The following is a 27,618-nucleotide window of genomic DNA, read 5'->3' on the forward strand; positions in this document are numbered from 1 at the left end:
TCTTCCTTGAAGTGTTTCCTGCTTGCCACCATCACACCTCTCCAGATAGATTTGCACAACAAACAGCTCTGTCATTTCACCTTGTATATTTTATTAGTTTCTGTAGCATTTTATATATGTATAGTGGTGGTATGCATTAATACTAGAAAATTCGACATGAATGAGTTAAAAAATTTCAGTATTTCTCATGAACTTACAAATATGGTACTTATGTTATGGTGCTCCTAAAATATCACTGAAAAGAAAGGGGATAAGATATAAATATGCATAGTATAATGGAATTATATCTTGTTTGGTCAAAAGTTTAAACAGTGACATTTTATATTTTATGGTGTTACAAGGAGATTTCTATGCTAGTCACAGATTGCTGGTGTATACTTTCCAAAATAGGCTTCATTCTGTGAACATTGGTGTTCTAGTGTGCTGATACTACTGGGATGCAAAACACCAGAGATGGACTGGCTTTCATAAAAGGGGGTTTATTTGGCTACACAGTTACAGTCTTAAGGCCATAAAGTGTCCAAGGTAACACATCAGTAATCGGGTACCTTCACTGGAGGATGGCCAATGGCGTCCGGAAAACCTCTGTTAGCTGGGAAGGCACGTGGCTGGCATCTGCTCCAAAGTTCTGGTTTCAAAATGGCTTTCTCCCAGGACGTTCCTCTCTAGCAAGCTTGCTCCTCTTCAAAACGTCACTCACAGCTGCACTTAGTTTCTTCTCTTTGAGTCAGCTCATTTATATGGCTCCACTGATCAAGGCCCACTCTGAATGGGTGGGGCCATGCCTCCATGGGAGTATCTCATCAGAGTCATCACCCACAGCTGGGTGGGGCACATTCCAAGCAAATCTAATCAGCACCAAAACATCTGTCCCACAAGACTACATCAAAGATAATGGCGTTTGGGGGACACAATACATTCAAACTGGCACAATTGGTTTTTTCCCTGTTTTTTTTTTTTTTTTTTTTTGGTGTGACAGAATGATTTTTCTTGAAATGCAGAAAGCAGATATGAAATTGCACTTAATTCTGAAGCAGTTCAGATATATCCTATCATTCCTTTTCCTTTCTAATAAACATTTACAAAACAGTTTCTTACCTCCCATTTACAAAAAAGTTCAACACAACCATTTATATATTCTAGTTAATTTTTAACATTTGGTAATAACTGATGAACAGGATCTCACAATTTTACCTTATCAATTCTGTTGACCTGTATCAGATTGCTTTGTGCTTTATGCAGCTCAAATACAGGATTTGCAAATCCAAAATACTCAGAATTGCCGTTATCACCCATTTCAGCACTAACAAAATCATTCTCCCACTCCAGCCCATTGGAATCATCAGAGGCTGAGGTAGGATTACTTCCAGTCTTTTTGCTGCTATACTTGAGTGCATCAAGGAGTATATCTTCCTCTGTTGTGGAATGTTCTATCATTGGAAGCATTCTATTCATTCCAAGAGACAGTTTTGATGCAACACTGATCATCTAATAAAGATGACATTTCTTCTTCATCTTCCCACTCTACATCTAAGGATGTGCTGTCGTCATTTCCACTAGTTGATTTAGTTTTGGTCATTAAGTCACAACTCCTTTCTGGATTTGGTGTCAAAACTATAGCATCTGATGAGAGTCTACTACTTCAAAAAACTTCATACTGTGACTTTATTTCTCAAACAAGATTCAAAGTCATCTTCTGGTCCAGAACTTTGATATTCTCCTTTGTTAGAAGGATGGTATTGCTGCACAATCCTCTGCCTCTCTTGCTCCAAAAGCTTTTGCTGCCTTGCTGCCCTGGCTGCTTCACGCTGTGAAGTTAAGACTTTTCTTCATGTAAGGCCAACTGTTTTTGAACATTCATATCAAGATTTTTCTGTTTTTCAGCAAAGAATCATAATGCCTCTCTCTTAGGTCAACAATTTCTTCCTCAGGAAGAAGCCGATGACTGCTTCCTGGGCTTTCCCTTTCATCCTTTCTACCAGATTCTCAAACTCTATAGTTAAGTGCTCACCTCTTGAGCATGTTCTGAAGTACTTGGACCTTCACTGAAGAAAAGCTGATGGCATCTGGGGTTCCTCTGTCACATGGGAAGGCACAAGGCTGGAGTCTGCTGTGCCTCTCCCAGGATTAGCGTCTGGTTTCCTTTGCTTTCTCCAAAATTGTCTCTGGGCTTCTGTCTTAGTTTCTCTCTCTCAGTCTCAGCTCCTTTGTGTCCTTCCTTTCTTGTTTCTCCCAGTGTGTTTCTCTCTAAGCATCTGAGGGTCCTCTCTTAGCTTCTACAGGGCAAACTCTGGCTTCATTTCTTAGTTTAGTATCTCCAAACGTCCTTCTGTCCGCATGTCCTAGCCTCTGGGTCTGTGTGGGCTCTAAGCTCCTTTAAGGACTCCAGTAACCAAATTAAGACCCACCTTGAATGGGCTGGGTCACATCTCCATGGAAATAAACTAATCAAAAGGTCTCACCCACAATTGGGTGGGTCACATCTCCATGGAAACAAACTAATCACAAGATCCCTCCACCATAGGTCTGCCCCCACAAGATTGGATTAAAAGAACATGGCCTTTTATGGGGTACATAACAGATCCAAACCAGCACAATACTCACTAAATAATTATGGTTGATTTATCAAAGTTCTTTCCATTTCATCAGAACACTGCCGAAGTCGTAAAATAAGCTTTTACCGCCTCCTACATGCTGCAGCCGCCCGGCTTCTTTGCGGAGGGGCCCAAAGCGCTGCACTCAGCAGCTCATCATTGCGTGCCTCGCAGGTACCGCCGACCCTCCTCCAACTCCCGTGCAAATCCCAAACCCAGACCGGTAGTCGCATCCACGCCGCGCTAGCCTGAGAGGGATCCCGGGCCAAGAGCAAGCCAACTGGAGCGCGGCGGTGTTAGGGGCTGAGGCGAGAAGGAGGAGGCACGGAGAACAATGACAGCGGTTACTCCAGCGGCCGCCGAGATGCCGCCACCATGTGCGGGAGGAGCGCAGGACCTTGCGGTCCTCATGGCCCCTTGCCCGTCACAGTCCCCAGCCCAGCACGAGTGACGGCCTCCAGCTTTTCAGCAGTCCCTGCCTGAACATTGGTTTTAAGTTTTAAAAAATGTAATACTTACTACTGCTGTTACCGGAAAAATGATTTTTTCTACTTTAAAATTTTTACAAATAATAATAGAAAATAATGGAAACCTCATACACTTAAAGGGAATATGGCTAAATTCCAACACATTAATTAGAATATATGTCAGCTCTAGTGATTAATACAAACATTATTTTAGAAACTATATTAAACAGTTGTTTTAGGGTTAGCCTAATTAAGGAAGTAATTTTTCATGGTATCATATTAAAGAAAATTTCTACTTAATGATTGAGATAACTGAGGAAAAAAACTGAGGGAAATGCTTCTGAGACAAGAAAAAGGATCTTTAAGAAAGGGTCCTTCTGTTTTGGTTGAATTGTAGAGTAAATAATTCAATTTCTTAAAATGTCAAAGTATTTGAAAGTAGACAAGGCTAGAAAATAATTGATACCTTCTTCATTTTCCTTTCTAGTTGTCATTCTTCAAGTGTTAGCTTGGCCTTTGAGAGCTTATCCTACAATTCTGTAACACCCTAATATTGTTCTCAGTCATGTTTCTTTGTCATTATGATGGTAAATTTTATTTTATATTTGATAAAAAAGAGATCTGAGACTTTAAAAAAAGTTGCTGAAAAATAGAACAAATTATTGTTTACTGATGATTTTTGTTGAAAATGTGATATTCTGATTACCATTGAGGAAGCTCAAACTGGATTGTCTTTGCCCTTGGGCAACTCATGTTATGTAACTTTTCTGGGCTATCTTCATACTTAGATATTTGATTATAATTTAGAAGTTATTGCATTAGAAATAGTTTAAATATTATTGGGCAAAAGTGAATTTAAAAGTATATTTGGGTAGCTGAATATCTGGTAGAAACCAACAGACCTAAAGTAGAAATAGCAAGTAATGAAGACAAAAGTTTATTTGTTTTGATGCTAACAGATATCTGAGGAAGTTGTTTAACATTTCTTCTGTGTTCTTAGCCATACTTAAAAAAATTTGACCTTTTTTGAGACATAATTCACATACCATACAGTTTGCCTCTTGCAATATGTTTTTGTTTTAAATTGCGGAAGCAAAACCAGAATCTAGATGAACATGAATAGTGAGTAATTGTGTTTAGATATCATTCCAAATAGCTTTAACAATAGATTTTGTAGTTTTCTCAAACCATTCTTAAAGAAATTTTTAGGGTTACTAGGAGAGGATGAGGGATAATGGAAGAGAAGACAGCTCTTTGCCTTCTAGAATGGTATTATGGACAAAGGAACAGAGGGAAAGCTTTTTCCATAATAGAATTTTCCAATCAAACTTTTTTTCCTCGTTGGTTTTTGTGTATTTGAGCTAAGAAACCACGTGAAGTCCAGTAGGCTTTCACCATGAGACTGTTTCATATCGCAACCTTTTGCTTCTTTTATCATAAACTGCTAAAATTATTAACCAGACCTGAGGATTAAAATGGATGAGAGAATGCCTTTTTGAATACATTTCTTTTCAAAAAGTAAATGTGTTTTTTGGTTTAAATCCATAAAGGACTGAAAAAACATATCTCTTTGATATGGGTTTGCTTATGCAATACTTAGCTTTAAAGCAGGATAGAGAGCCCTGGCTGAGTAGCATTTCAAAGAAAAGATTTATCTATTTATTAAAATGTTCAAAGTTGCATGAAGAGTTGAAATCTGGAGAAGTGCGTCAGTTTGGATTTGGTTTGACTGCGTGTAACAGAAAATCCAAATAACATTGAATTTATGTTTCTCTAAAGTGAAAGAAGTCTGAGACTAGATTGTACTAGACTTTGTGGCTCCATGGTTATCAGGAAGCTGGTCACTTGCTATCTTTTTCTTCTTCTCTCCTTTGCCCTGACTTCCATCCTCCCAGACTATTCATGGTTGCAAGAGAGCCGGCCATTGTAGCTGTAGTCATCATATCTTCATTCCAGACAGCCTGAAGGAGGAAATGGCAAGGGAAAAGTATGTACTTCATAGCTAAATAAGCAAGAAGTGGAATTGCAGGGGCAAGGCTACATGTATGTATATCTTTGTAAAAAACTGCTAAACAGTTTTGCAAAGTGGTTGTATGTTTTACATTCCCACCAGCAACAAGAGTTCCAGTTGTGCTAAAACTTTTCTAACATTTTGAATTTTTAATGGGTGTATGATGGTATCTCATGGTTTTAATTTGTATTTCCTTGTTGATTAGTGATATTCAGAATTTTTCAGGTGTCTTTTGGCAATTTTCATATCTTTTTTTTTTTCTTTGTTAGAGAAGTTGTGGGTTTACGGAACAATCATGCATGAAACATGGGAGTCCCATACCCTACCCCACCACCAACACTTTGCCTTGGTGTGGAGCATTTGTTACAATTAATGATAACACATTTTAATAATTGTACTATGTATTAAAGTCCATGGTTTAAATTAGGGTTCACTGTGTAGTTTAGTTCCAGGGATTTTTTAATATAATTTTTATTCTGTTACCATATATATAATCTAACATTTCCCCTGTTAATCATATTCAGATATGTATTTCAGTGCTGTTACTTGCGTTCGTGATGTTGTGCTACCATCACCAACATCCATTACCAAAACATTTCCGTCATTCCAAATAGGAGCCCTGTACATTTTAAGCCTTAAATTCCTCTTCTCTATCCTCCCCTCCGCCCTCACCCCCACCCCATGGTAACTTATATTCTAGATTCTGACTCTATGAGTTTGCTTGTTCTACTTGTTTTTATTTTACCCAACATGATGTCTTCAAGGTTCATCCATGTTGTTGCACGCATTCATACATTTTTATGGCTGAAGTAATATTCCGTTGTATGTACGTACCACATTTTGTTAATCCATTTCTCTGTTGATTGACACTTGGGTTGGTTCCATCTTTTGGTAATTGTGAATAATGCCACTATGAACATAAGTGTGTAAATCTCTGAGTTACTTCTTTCAGTTTTTTTGGGCATTTATCTACTTGTATGATGGATTGGTTTTATGATAATTCTATATTTAACTTCTAAGGAATTGCCAAACTGTTTTCCACAGCACCTGCATTATTTTACATTCCCACCAACAATAAATCAGTGTCCCTGTCTTTCTACATTGTCTCCGGTACTTGTTATTTTCTTTTTTCTTAATAGTAGGTATTCTTAATAGTAGGTTATGAAATGCTATCTCATGGTTTTGATTTGCATTTCCCTAATAGCTACTAATGTTGTGCATCTTTTAATTTGTTTACTGGCCATTTGTGTAGCTTCTTTGGAGAAATGTCTATTCAAGTCTTTTGCCCATTTTAAAAATTGGATTTCCTTTTTGTCGTTGAGTTGTAGGAGTTCTTCATATATTCTGGATATTAAACCCTAATGGGATATGTGGTTTCCAAATATTTTCTCCCATTCTGTAGGTTGTCATTTTACTTTCATGATAAAATCTGTTGAGGCACAAAAAATTGTGATGAGGTCCCATTTATCTATTTTTAATTTTGTTGCTTGTACTTTGGGTGTAACGTCTAAGGAGCCATTGCCTAACACAAGGTCCTGAAAATGTTTCCCTATGTTTTCTTTTAGGAGTTTTATAGTTCTGGTTCTTACATTTAAGGCCTTTGATCTATGTTGAATTGTTTTTTGTGTTTTGCATATGGCTATCCAGTTTTCGCAGCACCGTTTCTTATGGAGACTATTCTTTACCCATTGAGTGAATTTGACACCTTTGTCTAAAATCAGTTGGCCTTGAATGTGAGGGTTGATTTCTGAACTCTCAATTGGTCTATATGTCTGTCCTAGTGCCAGTACCATGCTTTTTTTTTTAATTCAGTTTTATTGAGATATATTCACATACCATACAATCATCCATGGTTTACAATCAGCTGTTCACAGTACCATCATATAGTTGTGCATTTATCACCCCAATCTATTTTTGAACATTTTCCTTGTACCAAAAAGAATGAGAATGAGAATAAAAATAAAAATAAAAAACACCCAAATCATCCCCCCGTCCCACCCTATTTTTCTACTTATCCATCCATACACTGGATAAAGGGAGTGCGATCCACAAGATTTTCACAATCGCACTGTAACTTCTTGTAATCTACATTGTTATACAGTCATCTTCAAGAGTCAAGGCTACTGGGTTGGAGTTTGGTAGTTTCAGGTATTTACTTTTAGCTTTTCCAACACATTAAAACCTAAGAGGTGTTATCTATATAGTGCATAAGAATGTCCACCAGAGTGACCTCAACTCCATTTGAAATCTCTCAGCTAGTGAAGCTTTATTTCATTTCATTTCGCCTCCCCCTTTTGGTCAAGAAGATGTTCTCAATCCCACGAAGCCAGGTCTGGATTCATTCCCGGGAGTCATATTCTGTGTTGCCAGGGAGATTTACACCCCTGGGAGTCAGGTCCCATGTAGAGGGTAGGGCAGTGAGTTCATCTGTCAAGGTGACTTAGTTACAGAGAGAGAGGGCCACATTTGAGCAACAAAGAGGCACTCAGGGGAAGACTCTTAGGCACAATTATAAGCAGGTTTAGCCTCTCCTTTGCAGTAACAAGCTTTGTAGGGGCAAGCCCTAGGGCAAAGTGCTCAGCATGTCAAGTCTTCAGTCCCCATTGTTTGGGAGAACATCAGCAACAATCCAGGTTAGGAAGTCCAACACCTCCATATCCTCCCCCAGCTCCTCAGGGGGGGGCTGAATATATATTTTTATTTTCTGCCCAGATTACTTTGGGATGTGTTGCTATTTCACTCTAACCTATACAGACCTGTCATATCTCACTTCCTATTCAAAGTTCCATGTAATTGTGGTATTTGAACAAACTGACTGTAGAAGTTATATTGTTTAGAAAACATAGATCCTACACCAAATAAACGTTTCTTCCCTTGGTCTCACATGGAATTTGAAGTTTTAACACACAGTAAGTTTCAGCCTTTACCCTTTGGCCCGATTTGCCCTAGTCTTAACCAGATCTGGTTTATTCATGTCTCTAATTGAAGTCTGGGCTCTTTTTCAGCTTTTTTTTTTTTTTTTTTTAATGGTTGCTGTGTGTGTTAATACCAACATTCGTATCTGCCAAGCTCTGGCTCTGAGTTTCAGGTGTCACACAGATACCCAGTGTTCCAGAGACCAGTCAGGTTATACACCAAGGGATCAACATTTCAGAGTTAATACCATGCTTTTTTGATCACTGTGGCTTTGTAGTAAGTTTTAAGATTGGGAAGTGTGAGTCCTTTGACTTTATTCTTCTTTTTGAAGTTGGCTTTGATGTTTAGGGCCCCTTACTCTTCCATATAAATTTGATAATTGGCTTTTCCATTTCTACCAGGAGTGTGGGAATTTTGATTGGGATTGTGTTGAATCTGTAAACTGCTTTGGGTAGAAATGACATCCTAATTATATTTAGTCTTCCAATCCACGTGTTTTAGTTTGCTAAAGCTGCCAAAATGCAGTATACCAGAAATGGACTGGATTTTAACAATGGGCATTTTGTTAGTTTACAAGCTTACAGTTATGAGGTCATGAAAATGTCCAAATCTAGGCATCATCAAGGTGATGCCTTCTTCCTGATGACAGGCTGCCAGCTATCTTGGACTCCTCTGTCACATGGCAGGGCACATGGCTGAGTCTGCTGGTCTCTCCCTTCTCTTTTGGGTTTCATTGCTTCCAGCTTCTGGCTTTGGTGGTTTCTTCTCTGTTTCTGTGGCTTTCTCTCTGTCTTCTGTGGCTTTCTCTGTATTTCATCCTTTTTAAGAACTCCAGTAATAGGGGTAAGACCCACCTGGAGCAAGCCTCAACTGAAATAACATCATCGAAAGGTCCCACCCACAATAGGGGTACACCATAGAAATGGATTAGCTTTCAGAACATGATCTTCTGGGGTCCATTCAGCTTCAAACTACCACACCATGAACACAGAATGTCCTTTGAGTTCTTTCAGCAGTTTTTTTTTTTTTTTTTTTTTTAATTTCTAGATATTTGATTCTTTTAGTTGCTATTATAAATGCAATTTTTTCTTGATTTCCTCTTCAGATTATTCACAATCAGTGTTCAGAAAGACTACTGATTTTTGCTTGTTGATTTTGTACACTGCCACTTTGCTGGGTTTGTTTATTAGCTTTAGGAGCTTTGGTGTGGATTTTTCAGGATTTTCTGTTTATAAGATCATGCCATCTCCAAGTAGGGAAAGTTGTACTGTTACCTTTCTAGTTTGCATGCCCTTTTTTTTTTTTTTTTTTTGCCTAATTGCTCTGGCAAGAATTCCACTACCGTGTTGAATAATTGTGGTGACAGTGGGCATCCTTGTCTTCTTCCTGATCTTAGAGGGAATGCTTTCATTTGTTCCCCACTGAGTATGATGTTAGTAGTGGGTTTTTTATGATGTTGAGGTAATTGCCTTTTGTTTCTAGTTTTCCAAGTGTTTTTTGTTTGTTTGTTTGTTTTTAATCATGAAAGTGCCCTGGATTTAGTCCCATTCCTTTTCTGCATCAACTGAGATGACCATGTTCTTTTGTCCCTTACATTATAATGATTTTCTTATGTTAAACCATCATTGCATATCCAGGATAAATCTCGCTTGATCATGTTGTAGAATTCTTTTAATGTGTTGTTGGATTCAGTTTGCTAGTATTTTGTTGAGATTTTTTTAATCTATATTAGTAAGAGATATTGGTCTGTAATTTCTTTACTTGTGGTATCTTTATCTGACTGGCTTTGGTATTAGGATGAAGCTGGCCTCATTTAATGAGTTAGGAAATGTTCCTTCCTCTTCAATTTTTTCAGAAGAGTGAGCAAGGTTGTTGTTAATTCTAATGGGAATGTTTGGTAAATTCATCAATGAGGCTATCTGCTCCTGGGTTTTTCTTTGTTGGGAGAGTATTGATTATTGATTCAATCTCTTTATTCATTATTGGTTTATTGATACCATCTATTTGTTCTTCAGTCAGTGTAGTTAGTTGTGCTTCTAGGAATTTGTCCATTTCATGGAGGTTATTTCATGTTGGTGTACAGTTGTTTTCAGTATCCTCTTGTGGGATCAAGAGTAATTTTCTCTCTTTCATTTCTGATTTTCATTATTTGCATACTTTCTCTTTTTCTGTAAATCTAGCTAAAGGTTTGTTGATTTTATTGATCTCTTCAAAGAACCAACCTTTGGCTCTGTTCATTCTCTTTTTTCTCTGTTTCATTTATCTCCACTCTTAATCTTTATTTGCTTCCTTATTCTTGTTTTGGATTCAGTTTGTTCATTTTCTAGATCCTTTAGTTGTAAGGTTGGGTCTCTGATTTGAGATCTGTCTTCCTTTTTAAAGTAAGCATTTATTCTAGGTATTTCCCTCTCAGGACTGCCTTTTCTGCATCCTATAAGCTTTGGTATGTTGTGTTTTCATTTTAATTTGCTTCAGATACTTCCTAATTTTCCCTGTGACTTCTTCTTTGACCCATTGGTTGTTTAAGAGTGTGTTATTTAATTTCCATATATTTGTAAAGTTCCAGTTCTCCTCCTGTTACTGATTTCTAGTTTCATTTCATTGTAGTTGGACAAGATACATTGTATGAATTCAGTATTTTTGAATTTATTGAGACTTGTTTCCTAATATGTGGTCTATCCTAGAGAATGATCTATGTGCACTAGAGAAAAATGTATGTTCTGCTGCTGTTGGGTAAAGTGTTCTAGGTATGTCTTTTAGGTTTAGTTGGTTTATTGTATCATTCAAGTCTTGAACTTCCTTATTGATTTTCTGACTAGATGTTCTATCTATTATTGAAAGTTATGTATTGAAATCTCCTACCATTAATGTAGACCCATGTATTTCTCCATTCAACTCTGTAAATATTTGCTTCATGTATTTTGGAACTCTGACATTCAGTGCATGTATGTATTTATAATTGTTACGTCTTCTTGTTGAATTGACCCTTTTATCAGTATATAGTGACCTTCTTTGCTTCGCTTAAGAGTTTTTGGCTTCAGGTCTATTTTATCTGATATTAATATAATGACCCCAGCTCTCTCTTGGTTACTAGTTACATGGTATATATTTTTTCCATCCTTTTATTTTGAATCTACCTGTGTATTTGAATTTAAGGTGAGTTTCTTGTAAACAGCGTATAATTGGACCATGCTTTTTATCCATTCTGCCAATCTCTGCCTTTTGACTGGAGAGTTTAATCTATTTACATTTGAAGTCACTACTAATAATGCAGGACTCTCTTCTGCCATTTTGCTGTTTGGTCTTTGCAAGTCTTATACCCTTTTTGTCTTGGCTGATTTTTCCATTAATGCCTCCTTTCACTTTTTTATAGTGTACCATTTTTTTATTTTATTTTATTTTGAAATAAATTCAAAGTTATAGGACCAGTTGCAAAAACAATACTAACCCCATACAAAGAATTCCATCATACCCTGACCCCCCTCCCCCGATAGCTCAATCCACCAACCTTAACATGTTGTCACATCGTTATTTCTTTCCCTCCCTCCCTATCATCCATCATCTATTGCTCTGTCTTCTGAACATATGAGAGATAGCTGCACACATCCCTGAACATACACTGTAATTCACATATACACTTCCCATGAACAAGAACATTCTTTTATGCAATCCCATTAAGCGCAGCTAAGAAGTACAACAGGTTCATCAATGATACAAAGCTTACATTCTATATTTCCTTTTCCTTATGTCTCAACTGTGTCCCTTGGAGCCACCTGTCCTCTATCCTCTAATTCCATCCAAGTTCATCCTTGACATTCAATCATCTATTTAGGCTGTCTTTTTTTTTTTTTTTGTTAGTTGTGGGAACTTATATGCAGCCTAAATCTTCCCATTCCACCCCCTCCCTAGCCTTTCATTGGTGGGATTAATCGCCTTTAGAATGTTGTAATGCTCTTTCCCACCATCCATTACTAGAAATTTCCCTTCACCTCAAACAGCAACTCCACCCTCATTTTTTAACTCCCCATTTCTCCTTCCCCCATTTCTCTTAACCCGAACTCTACAATTCATCTCTATGGTTACATTCTCTGATAGTTTCTTTGTTTGCTGTGGGAGTTAAAATTAACCTCTTAAATCCATATCAGTCTTGTTTTTCTTTGATACCACCTCCACTTCAATAGGACACATAAACTATGTTCCTATACTCTGCCATTCCCCTACCTTTATATAGTTGTCTAAAATTACATATTTTACATTGAGTTCAAAACCACTGATTTGTCATTAGGGTTTGTGTAATTTATATCATGTAGGAAGTAAATAGTGGAGTCACAGTTTGAAAATTATTGACTTCTATTTGTATTCCACTGTGGCTGGAGAACATGCCCTGAGTATATTCAATTTTTTTTTTTTTTTTTAAATTTCTTGAGGCTTGTTTTATGTCCCAGCTTATGGTCCCTTCTGGAGAAAGATCCTTGATCTCTAGAGAAAAATGAGTGTTCTGGTGCTTTGGGATGTAAGGTACTATATATTTCTGTTAAAATTCTCTATATCTCTTTCTTCTTTCTGTTGTTTCTCTGTCGGTAGGGTTCCCTTTAGAATCTGAAGTAGGCAGGTCTTTTATTGGCAAAGTCTCTCAGGATTTATTTGTCTGTGAAAATTTTAAGCTCTCCCTCAAATCTGAATGAGAGTTTTGCTGGATAAAGTATTCTTGGTTGGAAATTTTCTCTCTTAGTATTTTAAATATGTCATGCCACTGCCTTCTCAGCTCCATGGTGGCCACTGAGTAGTCACAACTTAGTCTTATGGTGTTTCCTTTGTATGTGGTGAATTGCTTTTCTCTTGCTGCTTTCAGAACTTGCTCCTTCTCTTCAGTATTTGAGAGTCTGATCAGAATATGTCTCGGAGTGGGTTTATTTGGATTTATTCTATTTGGAGTTCGCTGGGCATTTATGCTTTGTGTATTTATATTGTGTAGAAGGTTTGGGAAGTTTCCCCAACAATTTCTTTGAATACTGTTTCTAGACCTTTACCCTTCTCTTCCCCTTCTGGGACACCAATGAGTCTTAAGTTTGGACGTTTTATTTTATCTGTCGTATCCCTGAGATCCATTGTGATTTTCTTGATTTTTTTCTCCATTCTTTCTTTTGTCCTTTCATTTTCTGTTCTATGGACTTGTAGGACACTGAGATGTTATTCGGCTTCCTCTAGTCTTGTATTGTGAGTATCCAGAGTCTTTTTAATTTGGCCTACACAGTTTCTTTAATTTCCATAAGATCTTCTGTTTTTTTATTTACTCTTGTAATGTCTTCTTTATGCTCTTCTAGGGTCTTCTTTATGTAGCTTATATCCTGGGCCATGGTCTTCTTGATGTCCTTTAAATCCTTTGCCATGCTTTCGTTCCTCGATTGTGTTTCTTTAATTAATTCTGCGAGGAACTTTGTTTCTTCAGATAATTTGATTTGTGTGTTTGGAGTTGGATTCTCCATATCATCTGGTTTTATTATATGCATTGAGATTTTCTGTTGTTTTTGGCCTCTTGACATTTGCTCTGCTCGACAGGATTCTTTTAATTTGTAAAAAAAACTGTCTAATTTTTCAGAAACACTGTTTGGTGACATACACTTTAACTAACCAGCAGATGGCGTCTGTGAGTCACCTGCACCTCTCAAGTCAGTTCTCCACTTGTCGGTGCTGTGAGTGGGGAAATGATTCTTGTGGGGTCCAGCCAGAGAACTCAGCCTGGGTGTGTTGCTGGCGCTGTCCGCTCTGAATGTGGGGCGCTTGTACGGGTGGTTATGGAGGAAGGACAGCTTCAATATTCAAATCCCCCCGGTTCCCGGAGATTCAAGGCTGCCGCAAGATACCAAGCCTTCATTTCATTTCAGCCCCAGCCCCCGCCCCTCTCTCTCGATGTCTCACAAACCAGCAGACTTGGCGTAGTGTCTCTGGGATCTCTGAGCAGGTTCCCCTGCCCAGCCGCGCTCCTCCAGGACCACTGCTGAGAAAATGCCGTGCTACGTCATCAGCGCGCGCCGTCCCTCAAGGGAAGCCCCGGGCCCCTGGGCCGAGCCGGCTCGCTTTCAGCCTTATGCAAAAATGACCAAACGGGGCATCTCCACACCCTCCTCCTCACACACTTCCTCCCTCCCAGCTCCAGGACAACTGGCGGGGCTCTGGGCTGTGGGCACAGCCCCAGGCAGGGGTTTATCCAGCCCTCCCAGGAGCGAGCTGCTAGCCGCGGGGATTCTTTCAGCTTCTGGCTCTCCGTTCCGTTCCCCCAGCCCCAGGGATATCTGCAGCAGGCTTTCTTCCAGGCCAGTCACCGAGAGACCGGCCCAGCCCCCTCTTGCTGTGTTTTACTGCGAGTTTCCACGATCGCACCTGCAGCTGCTCGCACCTGCAGCCGCTCCTGGGTTTTCCCCTGTGGGACTTCCAGCCGGCTTACTCAGTCGTTTCAGAATGCAGACTCTCAGTTTCACCAAGTATACAGCCCCTGGGAACTAGGAGATCTCATCCAGCTGGCACATTGCTGTAACTGGTATTCTGGGTCACTCTCTGGTCCTTATCTAGTGTTTTCCACGGAGGTGTTCCTTAGACCTGTCTCACCTAGCTGCCATCTTGTTTTCTGAGCTATAGTGTACCATTTTGAGTCCCTGGTCATTTCCCTCTGTAGATATTTTTCATATATTTTCATTTTGGTTACAATAGGGCTTAAATTTAATATTCTAAATCTGTAACAATCATATTTGATTTAATACCAACTTAACTTCAATCTCATACACATATACTGTTATTTTACCCCAATTTACCTTTACCTTTTTTTGTACATGCTACATGTATTTTATCGTTATACATTGTATGTCCAAAACCATGGATTCATAATTTTTTATGCATTTCCATTATAGAACTGTAAGAAACAGAAAGTGGAGTTACATACTAAAAAAAACAATAGTACTGATATTTATAATTACGAATATTGTTACTTTTAGTGGAAGTCTTTATTCCTTGTTACTACTTCAGTCCATTGTTTATTGTTTTTTCCTTTCATTCTGAAGAACACTCTGTACCATTGTTTGTGCACTAGGTAGTAATCATAAACTCCCTCAGCTTTTGTTTATCTGGGAGTATCTTAATCTCTTCCTTACTTTTGCATGACATTCCCACCAGAAACAAATTCTTGTTTGGTAATTGCTTTCTTTCAGCACTTTAATATTTTAACCCACTGCCTTCTTGCCTCTGTGGTTTCTGATGAGAAATCAGCACTTAATCTTCAGTACTTCATCTTATTGGACTCCTTTGTAAATAAGACATTGCTTTTTCTTGTGGTTTTCACAAGGAACTCCTTGGCCTTGGCATTAGACGGTTTGCAAGTATAGGTCTGGACATGGTTCTTTTTGAGACTATTCTGATTGGGATTTGTTGAGCTTCTTGAGTGTATATATCATGTCTTTCATTAAATTTAGGAAATTTTCTGTCATTATTCCTTTGAATATGCCTTCTGACTCTTTCTCTCTTCTCCTTCTGGGACTCCCATAATATGTATATTGGTATTTTTGATGGTTTCCAACAGGGCTCTTAGGCTCTGTTCACTTCTTTTCATTCTTTTCTCTTTCTGTTTGTCACCCTGCATCATTTCAATTGTCTTGTCTTTGCACTCATTGTTCCTTTCTTCTGCCAGCTCCAGTCTGCTGTTGAAACCCTCTAGGGAATTTTTTGTTTCATTTATTGTGGATTTCAACTCCAGTACTTCTGTTTTGTTCCTTTTAAAATTTTCTCTCTCTTACTGAGATTCTTATGTTCATTTATTGTTTTCCTGATATCCTTTAGTTCCTTTTCTTTGCTTTCCTGTATCTCCTTGGGCATATTCAGGATCATTTTTTTAAGTGCTGTGTTTAGCATTTCCAAAGTCTGGTCTTCTTCATTGGTGGTTTCTGGACTTTTATCTTGTTTTTTTGGGTAGGCTGTCATTTCCTATTTCTTTGTTTTTCTTGGACTTTTTGTTGCACATTGTTGATTTTAATATTTTAAAGTGTTAACTCTGGGATTTATTCTCTGAGTTTTCTGTCCTTAAGTTACTGATATCACAGAGTTTTCTTTGCGTGCCAGGGAGCTAAAAAAAACAAACAAATAAACCAACAACAATAAAAAACCACCTTTCACAGTCTCTGCAAATTTGCTCTGATTTGGCTGATGCTCTCCTTAAGAGTTTGGTTCTCCTATAAAGGGCACCAGCACAAGGTGAAAATGAAATGAAGTGTCCTCCCCATCTTTTCTGAGATTGCTTCTTCCCCTGGGTTTTTTGTTTGCTCATGGAATTAGGAATTCCTCTGTTCACAGAAATTTGAATGTCTCCTCTCCTCTGTATGGATCAGACTTTCTCTTCCTCCTTGATGCTTTATTGCCTGATTTTAAGCAGGTAATCCTTTGTCATAAGCTGCTTTAACTTTATTTTTTGCACTGCCTTGCTGTCCTCAAGCTGTTTCTGCAGGGAAGTTCTAGGAGGGCAAACTAGGGAGGAGAGTTTCCCAGTTCAGTTTTTCAGTCCTCCACCTCTGCTCGTAGATTAAGCACTGACATACAGGTACTGCAGTATGCGTGTAGGGACACTCCCTGGAGAACAGGACCAGGGACCCACAATGGGAGTGCAGGCCTTCTCCACACCTCATTGTGGAGGGGTAAGCGAGTGCCCAGCAATGGCCCCCCATGAGTCCCCTTCTGTTTTCTTAACTCAGCACTTGTCTAGTTACTCTGACTTTTTAGATGTTTTCTGGAATTGTGAGCAGTTGGCTCTGTCAATTTTTGCTAGTTGTTCAAAGATTCTGTGGGGAAATGGCATCCTGGAGTGTCTCACACCACTGTCTTGCTCTGGGGTTCCTTACTCATTTTTTTATTCAAACAAAATTTTGATTTATTTCCTTCTACTCTTTTTCTCTGTCAAAAAAAAATTAATGTAATTTTATTGAGATATATTCACACACCATACAAACCATCTGAAGTGTACAATCACGGGCTCACAGTTTCATCACATAGTTGTGCATACAACCCCATGATCAATTTTAGAACATTTTCATTACCCCAGAAAAGAGATTAAAATAAAAAAGAAAGCCCAAATCCTCCCATACCCCATATGACATATTATTGACCCATAGTATTGGTGTAGTACATTTGTTACTGTTGATGAGACAGTATTAAAATATTACTGTTACAGTCTACAGCCTGCAACAGGCACACTCCTTCCCACACACTCTTCCATTACCAGCTCCCTGCAATATGTCTCTATGCCAAAATTTTAACACATTAAAATTTTAAATGATTGTATATGTATATACAATCATGTATACTTTCTACATTTATTTTTTAAGTGCAAATCTTATTGAAATATATTCACATACCATATAATCCATTCAAAGTATACAATCAGTGTCTCACAGTGTCATCACCTAGTTGTACAATCATCACACTTAATTTTAGACCATTTCCTTTGCTCCAAGAAGAAAAATAACTGATGGACATAAAAAAGAAAACCCAAAACACCCCTACCCCATATCAGCCCTCCCCATTATTGACCCCTAGTATTGGTGTGGTACACTTGTTACTGTTGGTGAAAGAATATTAAGATATTACTGTTAAATACAGTCCATAGCTTGCAGTAGGTACTTCCCCCCATGTACCATTCAGTTATTAACTCTTTGTACAAGTATCTTAGATTTGTACTATTTCATGATATAACTTATTTATATTTGTAGCGTTAATCTTAAACAGCATCCACCTCAAGGTGCTCTGTATTATACAATCCATATTTTAATCTCTAGCTTTCTTTCTGGTGACACATACATGACTCTAAAAAATCCCTTTCAACCAAATTCACCTGTAATTCAGCGCTATTACTTAAAATTCCAATAATGAATTACTCTAACCTCTATCCATTTCCATACATTTAAGTTCAACCTCGTTAAAAATTCCGTACATATTAGACAACTGCTCCCCATTTTCTAGCTTCAGTCTATCTCTTGGTAACCTATATTCTAAGTTTTACGACTATGAGTTTACATATTCTAGTTAGTTCATATTAGTGAAATCATATAATATCTGTCCTTTTGTGTCTGACTTGTTTCACTTGAAGCACATTCATATTGTTGTGTGCTTCAAGACTTCATTCCTTCATACTGCTGAGTTATATTCCATCATATGTATATACTACATTTTATTTATCCATTCATCTTTTGATGGACACTTGGATTGTTTCCATCTTTGGGCAATTATGAATAATGCTACTATGAACATCGGTGTGCAAATGACTGTGTCCCTGTTTTCAGATCTTCTGGGTATGTACCTGGTAGTGGAATTGCTGGGTCATAGGGCAACTCAATATTTAGTTTCTGAGGAACCACCAAATTTCCATAGCAGCTGTACCATTTTATAGTCCCACAAGCAGCGAATAAGTATTCCTGTTTCTCTACTTCTTCTCCAGCACTTACAGTTTCCTGTTTGTTTAATGGTGGCCATTCTTTTATTGTCCAGTTGTAGAATTTCTTTATATATACTGGATATCAAACCCTTATCAGATATGTGGTTCCCTTTTCACCCTTTTGACAAAGTCCTTTGAAGCACAGAAGTATTCAATCTTGAGGAATTCCTATTTATCTATTTTTTCTTTAATTGCTTGTGCTTTGGGTGTAAGGTCTAAGAATCAACCTCCTATCACTAGATCTTGAAGACGTTTCCTTTTATTTTCTTCTAGAAGTTTTATATTTAGGTCTTTGATCTACTTTAAGTTAATTTTTTATAGGGTATGATGTAGGGGTCCCCTTTCATTCCTTAGGATATGGATATCCAGTTCTCCAAGCACCATTTATTGAAGAGATTATTCTGTCCCAATGGGGGCCTTGTCAAAAATCAATTGACTATAGTTGTGAAGGTCTATTTCTGAGCTCTCTATTTGATTCCATTGATTAACATGTCTATCTTTGTGCTAGTACCATGCTGTTTGACCACTGTGGCTTTATAATAAGCTCTGAAGTCGGGAAATACAATTTCTCTCACCTCATCTTTCTTTTTTAGGATGATTTTTTTTGGCTATTCGAGACTCCTTTCCCTTCCAAATAAATTTGATAACTAGCTTTTCCAAGTCTTCAAAGTAGGTGGTTGGAATTTTGATTGGTATTGTATTGAATCTGTAGATGAATTTGGGTAGAATTGATACCTTAATGACATTTATCCTTTCTATCCATGAACACAGACTGTCTCAACACCTATTTAGGTCTTCTTTGATTTCATTTAGCAATAGTTTGTAGTTTTCTGTGTACAGGTCCTTTACATTCTTGGTTAAGTTTATTCCTAGATACTTGATTCTGTTAGTTGCTATTGTGAATGGAATTTTTTTCTTAATTGCCTCTTCAGTTAGGTCATTACTAGAAACACTACTGCTTTTTGGACATTAATCTTGTATCCTGCCACATTGCTGAATTTGTTTACTAGGTCAATTAGCTTTGTTATAGGTTTCTCAGGATTTTCCAAATATAGGATCATGTCATCTGCAAATGATGAGAGTTTTACTTCTTCCTTTCTGATTTGGATGCCTTTTATTTCTTTTTCTTGCCTAATTGCTCTAGCTAGAACTTTTAGCACAATGTTGAATAAAAGTGGTGACAATGGGCATCCTTTTCTCATTCCCGATCTTAGAGGGAAGGCTTTCAGCTTCTCACCATTGAGTACAGTGTTAGCTGTGGGTTTTCTATATATGCTTTTTATCATATTGAGGCAGTTTCCTTCAATCTCTAACTTTTCCAGTGTTTTTATCAAAAAAGGATGTTGAATTTTGTCAAATGACTTTTCAGTGTCAATCGAGATGATCATGTGATTTTTCCCTTTCAATATGTTAATGTGTTGTATTACATTAATTGATTTTCTTGTGTTGAACCACCCTTGCACACCTGGAATAAAATCCACTTGGTTGTTATACATAATTCTTCTAATGTGCTGTTGGATTCTATTTGCAAGTATTTTGTTGAGAATTTTTGCATCTGTTCATTAGGGAGATTGACCTGTAGTTTTCCTTTCTTGTATCTTTTTATCAGGTTTTGGTATTAGAGTGATGTTACTTCCATAGAATGAGTTAGGTAGTGTTCCCTTTTCTTCAGTTTTTTGGAAGAGTTTGAGCAGGAATGATGTTGATTCTTGGAATGTTTGGTAAAATTCCCCTTTAAAGCCATCTGGTCCTGGGCTTTTCTTTGTAGGGAGTTTATTTTTTTTTGACAACTGATTCAATCTCTTTACTTGTGATTGGTTTGTTGAGATCTTCTGTTTCTTCTTGCAGTGTAGGTTGTTTGTGTGTTTCTAAGAAATTGCCCATTTCATCTAAGTTGTCTAGTTTATTGGCATATGGTTGTTCATAGTATTATGATCTTTTTTATATTTCTGTGGTCCATGGTAATGACCCCCTCTCATTTCTGATTTTATTTGCATCTTCTCTCTTTTTGATTTGTCAGTCTAGCTAAGGGTTTTTTGATATTATTGATCTTGTCAAAGAACCAACTTTTGATTTTATTATCTCTATTGTTTTTTTTCTCCATTTCATTTCTTTCTGCTTTAATCTTTGCTACCTCTTTTCTTCTACTTGCTTTGGGATTAGTGTGCTGCTCTTTTTCTAATTTCTTCAGTTTTTCAGTTAGGTCTTTGGTTTTAGCTGTTTTTTCCTTTTAAATGTAGGTGTTTAGGGCTATAAATTTCCCTCTCAGCACTGCCTTTGCTGCATCCCATAAGTTTTGATATGTTTTATTCTCATTTTCATTTGTCTCCAGATATTTGCTGATTTCTCTTGCAATTTCTTCTTTGACCCACTAATCATTTAAGAGTGTGTTGTTCAACCTCTGTATATTTGTAAAAGTTCTGGTTCTCCAGTGTTCTGGTATGCTAAGGCTGCTGTTATGCAAAATGCCAGAAATGTATTGGGTGTTTGAAAGGGGTTTTATTAGGTTACAAATTTAAAGTAGTAAGGCCATAAAAGTGTCCAAAGAAAGACACCAACGGGAGGGTACCTTCACTGAAGAAAGACTAGTCGTGTCCGGAACACCTCTGTCAGCTGGAAAGGTGCATGGCTTCCATCTGCTAGTCCTTTCCTCCTGGGTTCTGGTTTCAAAATGGCTTTCTCCAAAATGCCTCTGGGCTTCTGTCTCTCTTAGTGTTTCTTAGTGTCTGGGGATCCTCTCTTAGCTTCTCCAGGACAAAATCTGGGCTTCATCTCTTAGCTTAGCATCTCCAAACATCTTTCTGTCTGTATCTCCAAGTGTCTTCAAGCTTCTGGGTCTATGTGGGCTCTCAGCTCTCTTAACAACTCCAATGTTGTAATTAAGACCCACCCTGAATGGGCAGGGTCACACCTCCATGGAACTAATCTAATCAAAAGGTGTCATCCACAGTTGGGTGGGTCACGTCTCCATGGAAACAACCTAATCAAAAGATTCCACCCAAAATAGGTCTGCCCCACAAGATTGCATTAAAGAACATAGTTTTTCCTGGGGTACATAACAGTTTCAAACAGATACATCTGGTGGTTATATAAAAAGTACTTTGAATAATTTATGTCTTTTTAAATTTATTAAGACCTGTTTTGTGCCTCAGCTTATAATCTATACTGGATAATATGCCATGAGGACTTGAGAAGAATGTATATCCTGCTGTTTTAGGGTACAATGTCTTATTTATGTCATTTATCATATTGCTTAGGTTCTCTATTTCCTTATTGATGCTCTGTCTAGATGTTCTGTCTGTTGAAGAGTGTCACATATTGAAGTCTTCCACTGTTATGGTAGAGTTGTCTGTTACTCCCTTCACTTTTGCCAGTGTTTGCCTCATGTACTTTGGAGCACCTTGATTAGGTGCATAAATATTTATGATTGTTATTTCTTCTTGGAGAATTGCCCCTTTTATTGATATATAGTGCCATTCTTTGTCTCATAATATTTTTGCATTTAAAGTCTATTTTATCTGATATTAGTATAGCTAGCTACCCCCGGCTTTTTGTTTTTTGTTTTTTTTTGTTTTGTTTTGGTTTGGTTTGGTTTTTGGTTTTTGCTTGCCTGGAATATCTTTTCCCATCCATTTACTTTCAAACTATTTGTATCTTTGGGTCTAAAATTAGTCTCTTGTAAACAGCATATAGATGGATCATATTTTTTAATCCATTCTGCCAATCTGTATTTTTTGATTGTGGTGTTTAATCCATTAATATTTAATGCTTTTACTGTAAAAGCTGCCCTTTCTTCAACCATTTTATCCCTTGGCTTTTATTTGTGGATTTATTGTTTTTATCTCTTTTTTTTCCTTTTAGTTACCCTTACTGATAATCATTTCTATACTATCCTCCAAGCCTCTCTCTCTCCTGTCTTTTTTCTTTTTCCAGCTGGCTGAACTCCCTTTAGTATTTCTTGAAGGGCAGGTATCTTGTTAACAAATTCTCCAAGCATTTATTTATCTGTGAAAACTTAAAACTCTCCCTTACTTTTTTTTTCTCCTCACCCTCACCTCCCATCATCAATATTTATTGATCATTTACAGTATATTAGGCACAATAGAACATACAGAAAACATTATCCCTGCTCTTGAGGAGCTTACATTCTAAAAGAAAAAAAATACAAATGGTATTTTTGTTTTGTGTTTTCTGCAAGGTACTGGGGAAGTAGTCTGTAGGGTGAGCTTTGGGTATAACTTAGCCCCATCATTATTTAGAGAATAGAGGAGGAGGAAGGATTTAAAGGCAGACAATGACAGACCATTCAAGATAATTAGGGCTTAGAGGGCGATAAACACAATCTCATCAACCAAGAAGAGATTTGCTGCAGTAAATAGGATGAGGGAAAATAGTCTGTGGGATGCAAGCAAGGAAATAGGGTAGTATCTTAGACATTGAGTGGAGCCAGAAAGATCATGTGGCCTTTTTCTAAGTACACGGCCACCATGTAAGAATGGTTGGTGATGAGACAGAAGAAGGCTAAAAAAGGAAAGTAATCCTGTGCACCTGACAAATAAAAGGAATAAAGGATCGAAATTGAAGGCAGGCTACAAGAGTATCAAGAAGTTCTTAAAAACCAAAAGTGGAAGCACAAAACTTACAGTTAATGCTACCCAACATCATGATGGGCCAAGAACATTGTGGCTTGTGGCTTCCTAAGTTAGTAAATGCCGTATCCAAAAATTTAAACGAAACACATTACTTTTATTCAATTGACAGCCCCCCCCCACACACTTTTGAAGACCGGTTTTGCTGGATAATGAATTCTTGGTTGGCAATTTTTCTCTTTAAGAATCTTGAGTATATTGTACAACTGCTTTCTCTCCTCCATGGTGCCTGATGAGTAGTCAGAGCTTAGTCTTATGTTGTTTCCCTCATATGTGGTGAATCTCTTTTCTGCTGTTGCTTTCAGGATTCTCTCCTTCTCTTTAGCATTTGATGGTGCGATTAGTATGTGTCTTGGAGTGGATTTTTTTTTTATTTGAGGTATGTTGGCTTCTTTGATTTGCATATTTATGTCTTTTATAAGGGTTGGGGAATTTTCTGCAATTATTTCAAGTAATCTTCCTGGCCCTTTATGCTTTTCTGGGACATCTATGATTCTTGTATTTGTGCACTTTTTTTTTTTTTTATTAATCATCATTTTATTGAGATATATTCATATACCACGCAGTCATACAAAACAAATTGTACTTTCGATTGTTTACAGTACCATTACATAGTTGTACATTCATCACCTAAATCAATCCCTGACACCTTCATTAGCACACACAGAAAAATAACAAGAATAATAATTAGAGTGAAAAAGAGCAATTGAAGTAAAAAAGAACACTAGGTACCTTTGTCTGTTTGTTTGCTTCCCCTACTTTTCTACACATCCATCCATAAACTAGACAAAGTGGAGTTTGGTCCTTATGGCATTCCCAATCCCACTGTCACCCCTCATAAGCTACATTTTTATACAACTGTCTTCGAGATTCATGGGTTCTGGGTTGTAGTTTAATAGTTTCAGGTATCCACCACCAGCTACCCCAATTCTTTAGAACCTAAAAAAGGTTGTCTAAAGTGTGCGTAAGAGTGCCCACCAGAGTGATCTCTCGGCTCGTTTTGGAATCTCTCTGCCACTGAAGCTTATTTCATTTCCTTTCACATCCCCCTTTTGGTCAAGAAGATGTTCTCCATCCCACGATGCCGGGTCTACATTCCTCCCCGGGAGTCATATTCCACGTTGCCAGGGAGATTCACTTCCCTGGGTGTCTGATCCCACGTAGGGGGGAGGGCAGTGATTTCACCTTTCAAGTTGGCTTAGCCAGAGAGAGAGGGCCACATCTGAGCAACAAAGAGGCATTCAGGAGGAGACTCTTAGGCACAAATACAGGGAGGCCTAGCCTCTCCTTTGCAGCAGCCGTCTTCCCAAGGGTAAAACTTATGGTAGAGGGCTCAACCCATCAAACCACCAGTCCCCTATGTCTGTGGTCATGTTAGCAACCATGGAGGTGGGGTAGGCGAATACCCCTGCATTCTCCACAGGCTCCTCAAGGGGTGTGCACTTTTTTTGTCAATCATTTCCCTGAGATCCAATTCAAAAATTTCCATTTTTTTCTCCATTTGTTCTTTTGTGCATTTGAATTCAGTTTTGTTCTCTAGTTCACTTATTCTTTCTTCTGCCTCTTCAAATATGCTGTTGTGTGTCTCTAGTATATTTTTTATTTGATCTTTCATTTCCTTAAGGTCTGCTATTTTTCTGTTTGTTCTTTCAAATTATTCTTTATGCTCTTCTAGTATCTTCTTGATATCTGTAATAGTTAAGGTTCTCTAGGGAAACAGAACCAACAGGAGATATCTGTAAATATGATATTTTATAAAAGTGTCTCACGCAACTCTGGGGATGCATGAGTCCAAATTCCATAGGGCAGGCAGCAAGCTGGCAACTCCGATGAAGGTCTTTGATGAACTCCCTAAGAGAGGCTGGCTAGCTGAAGAAGAAATGAAAGTTCTTTCTCTTCTCCCTTAAAAGTCTTCAACTGATTGGATTAAATTCAGCTGACTGAATTATCTCATTGCAGAAGACACACCCTTCATTGATGTAATCAGCCACAGATGCAGTCAATTGACTGATGATTTAATAAACCAGCCTTCTGGTTTATTAACAGCCACAAATGTCCTTGCAGTAACAGTTAGGCCAGTGCTTGCTTGACCAGACACTTGGGCACCATCACCTGGCCAAGTTGACACATGAACCTAACTATCACAACATCCTTTATCTCTTTAACTATCTCATTGATGTTATTTAGGAGATTTGTTTGAAAATCTTTGCTTAGTTGTTCCAAATTCTGTGTCTCCTCTGACTTTTAAATTTGATCGTTTGGCTTCACCATATCTTCTTGTTTCTTCATGTGCCTTGTAGTTTTTTTTGGCATCTGATTATCTTGTTAAGATTATTTTGAGAGTTGGTTTCCCTTCTGTTGCAGTTTGCTAATGCTGCTATTATGCAAAATACCAGACGTGGGTTGGTTTTTATAAAGGGGTTTATTTGGTTATGAATTTACAGTCCGAAGGCCATGAAAATGTCTAAATTAAGGCATCAACATAAGTATACCTTCACCGAAGGAAGGCCATTGTCATCTGGAAAAACCTCTGTTAGCTGGGAAGGCACATGGCTGGCATCTGCTGATCCCGGGTTGTGTTCTAGCTTCTCTCTCAGCCCCTGTGCATTCTTCAAAATGTTGCTCTTAGGGTGTTTTGTCCTCTCTTAGCTTTTCCTGAGCAAAGTGTCAGCAAAAGTCTGCTTTCAAGGTCCATCTCCAAAATGTCTCTCTTGGCTGTAGCTTCTCTGAATTCCTGTTTCTGAGCTGTTATAGGGTTCAGTAATTAAATCAAGACCCAAGCTGAATGGGCAGGGCTACACTACACCTCCATGGAAACAATCCCATCAACAGGTCACACCCTAATCAAAGGTGTTACTAGTCACATCTCCATGGAAACAATTGAAAGATTCCAACCTAATCAACACTAATATGTCTGCCTCCACAAGATTGCATTAAAGAAAATGGCGTTTCGGGGGACATAATACATCCAAACCGGCACACCTTGCTTGTCTAAGATTTTGTTGTTGCATGGGTTTATGTTGAAGGTTTCCTTTGACACTTGATTTGTCAGTAATCCCAAGCCAAACCAGGGCTGGGGTGTCACGCAAGGTGTGCATCCCCTTTCCGAAGGCTGTTAGAGACTGGGCAGAAAAGCATATTGCCAGATTGCACTTTCCTAGTCTTCCCAGAAGATGGTGCTCTTGGACCACCTATTTCCCACTATCCAATATTTCCCTGACTGCCGTGGCCCGCTGCGCATGGTCCAGACCAGGTGAAAGTCCAGTCAAGGCTGTAGATCCTAAAGGCCCACCCTCTCTGGCCCACTATTAGCTAAGGACTAATCTGCTTCTCCCTCCTTTCCTGACGGGAGGTCCTCCCTGTCTTTCCCAGTCCAGGCATTCTGGAAGCTGCCAGCTCTGGAGGTAGGGGATGATTCTGCTAGTGGGTACAATGGATCTGGTGGTTCTCAGACCCCTACATGGAAAGACTCTGGGCTGCAGGACCAAGAGGTTCAACTTCATCAGCCAGCAGCTAGCCCAGGAGCATGCTGCATTTTGCCAGCTGGCAAGATCCAGGCTGGTGCACACCTACTGGCCCCGGAGTTTGGGAAGGGAACCTAGCGTTGTAGTGCAGTTCCCTCCCTTGTCCCTGCTTCTCCCCTCGTATATGCACCCAAGCTGTGACTGCCCTGGTCCCCTGTACAGAAAGGATCAAGGCTGTGGGACCCAGAGGGACTCCCCTACCGACCAACTGTCAGATCAGCAATGCTCGGTGACCCTTCTCCTCCCGAGGGGAGAACTTCCCAGTCTCCCCCAAATCCAGGTGCCTACAGTGGCCAGCCTCAGGGATGGGGGGTGGGTACTGGGCACCACAACCAGGTCTCTGTGTATGTATATGATGAGTCTGCTGGCTCCCGGGTTCCTGCATGGAGAGACTCTAGGCTGCAGGACTGAGAGGGTTGATATCCTCAGCTGGCAGCCCAAGTAGAAGTATGCTCCTTTTTGGCTTCCTTGTCTGGCTGGTGCACAGCCATGGACCTTAGGGTTGGTTGCGGTTGCCTACTCTCACCTGTTGCTCGGTCTTAGTTTCTCCACTTTTTCATCCAGCTCTTCCTTATATGTTGTAGTGTCCTTCTCTGGTCATTCAAGACCCATAACCACTGCTTTGGACAGTTTCTGCCTCTTCTCTAGTTATTTTATGGTAGAGGAGTGGGTTCTGCCTGTCCTCATTTCACCGTCTTCCCAAAGTCTCTATACTTTACTCATTTTATAGTATGTTTTATTTTTGTAGATTTGTGAGAGAACATCAAAATTTTTAGCTATAAAAGTGAATTTCTTTTTCTCACTTTATATTTTTGCTTCATGTACTTTGAAACTAATATTACATGTGTAGGCATTTAAAAATTCAGTTTGCTTCCCTTCTTTCAAGGGTTGGATACCCTCCAGTTTCTGTTTGCTTTTGTTCACTTGCCTGTACCTTCAAACAGTGTTTGTAAAATATTTTTTTCCAGATTTTTAAATTGTTATTGACA

General features: G+C 38.5%; 1 protein-coding gene and 1 pseudogene across 5 annotated transcripts in view; one reads left to right on the plus strand and one right to left on the minus strand.

Moving 5' to 3' along the window:
• The window catches only part of JAK2 (Janus kinase 2), a 209,385-nt gene that overhangs the window by 34,198 nt on the left and 147,569 nt on the right, over window positions 1-27,618 (plus strand). Inside the window, exons 3-4 of one of the 5 annotated variants that reach the window (XM_037797959.1) lie at window positions 2,769-3,102; window positions 4,957-5,048. The exons of 3 other annotated variants lie outside the window; for them this stretch is intronic. The gene's annotated coding sequence lies outside the window, so the exon portion shown is untranslated. The remainder of the gene's footprint in view (window positions 1-2,768; window positions 3,103-4,956; window positions 5,049-27,618) is intronic. One more of the 5 variants, XM_037797960.1, reaches the window with a different exon arrangement.
• Window positions 1,448-2,827, minus strand: LOC119545189 (annotated as a pseudogene).

The sequence above is a fragment of the Choloepus didactylus genome, chromosome 10 (assembly GCF_015220235.1).
Source record: "Choloepus didactylus isolate mChoDid1 chromosome 10, mChoDid1.pri, whole genome shotgun sequence".
NCBI classification, from domain to species: Eukaryota; Metazoa; Chordata; class Mammalia; order Pilosa; family Megalonychidae; genus Choloepus; species Choloepus didactylus.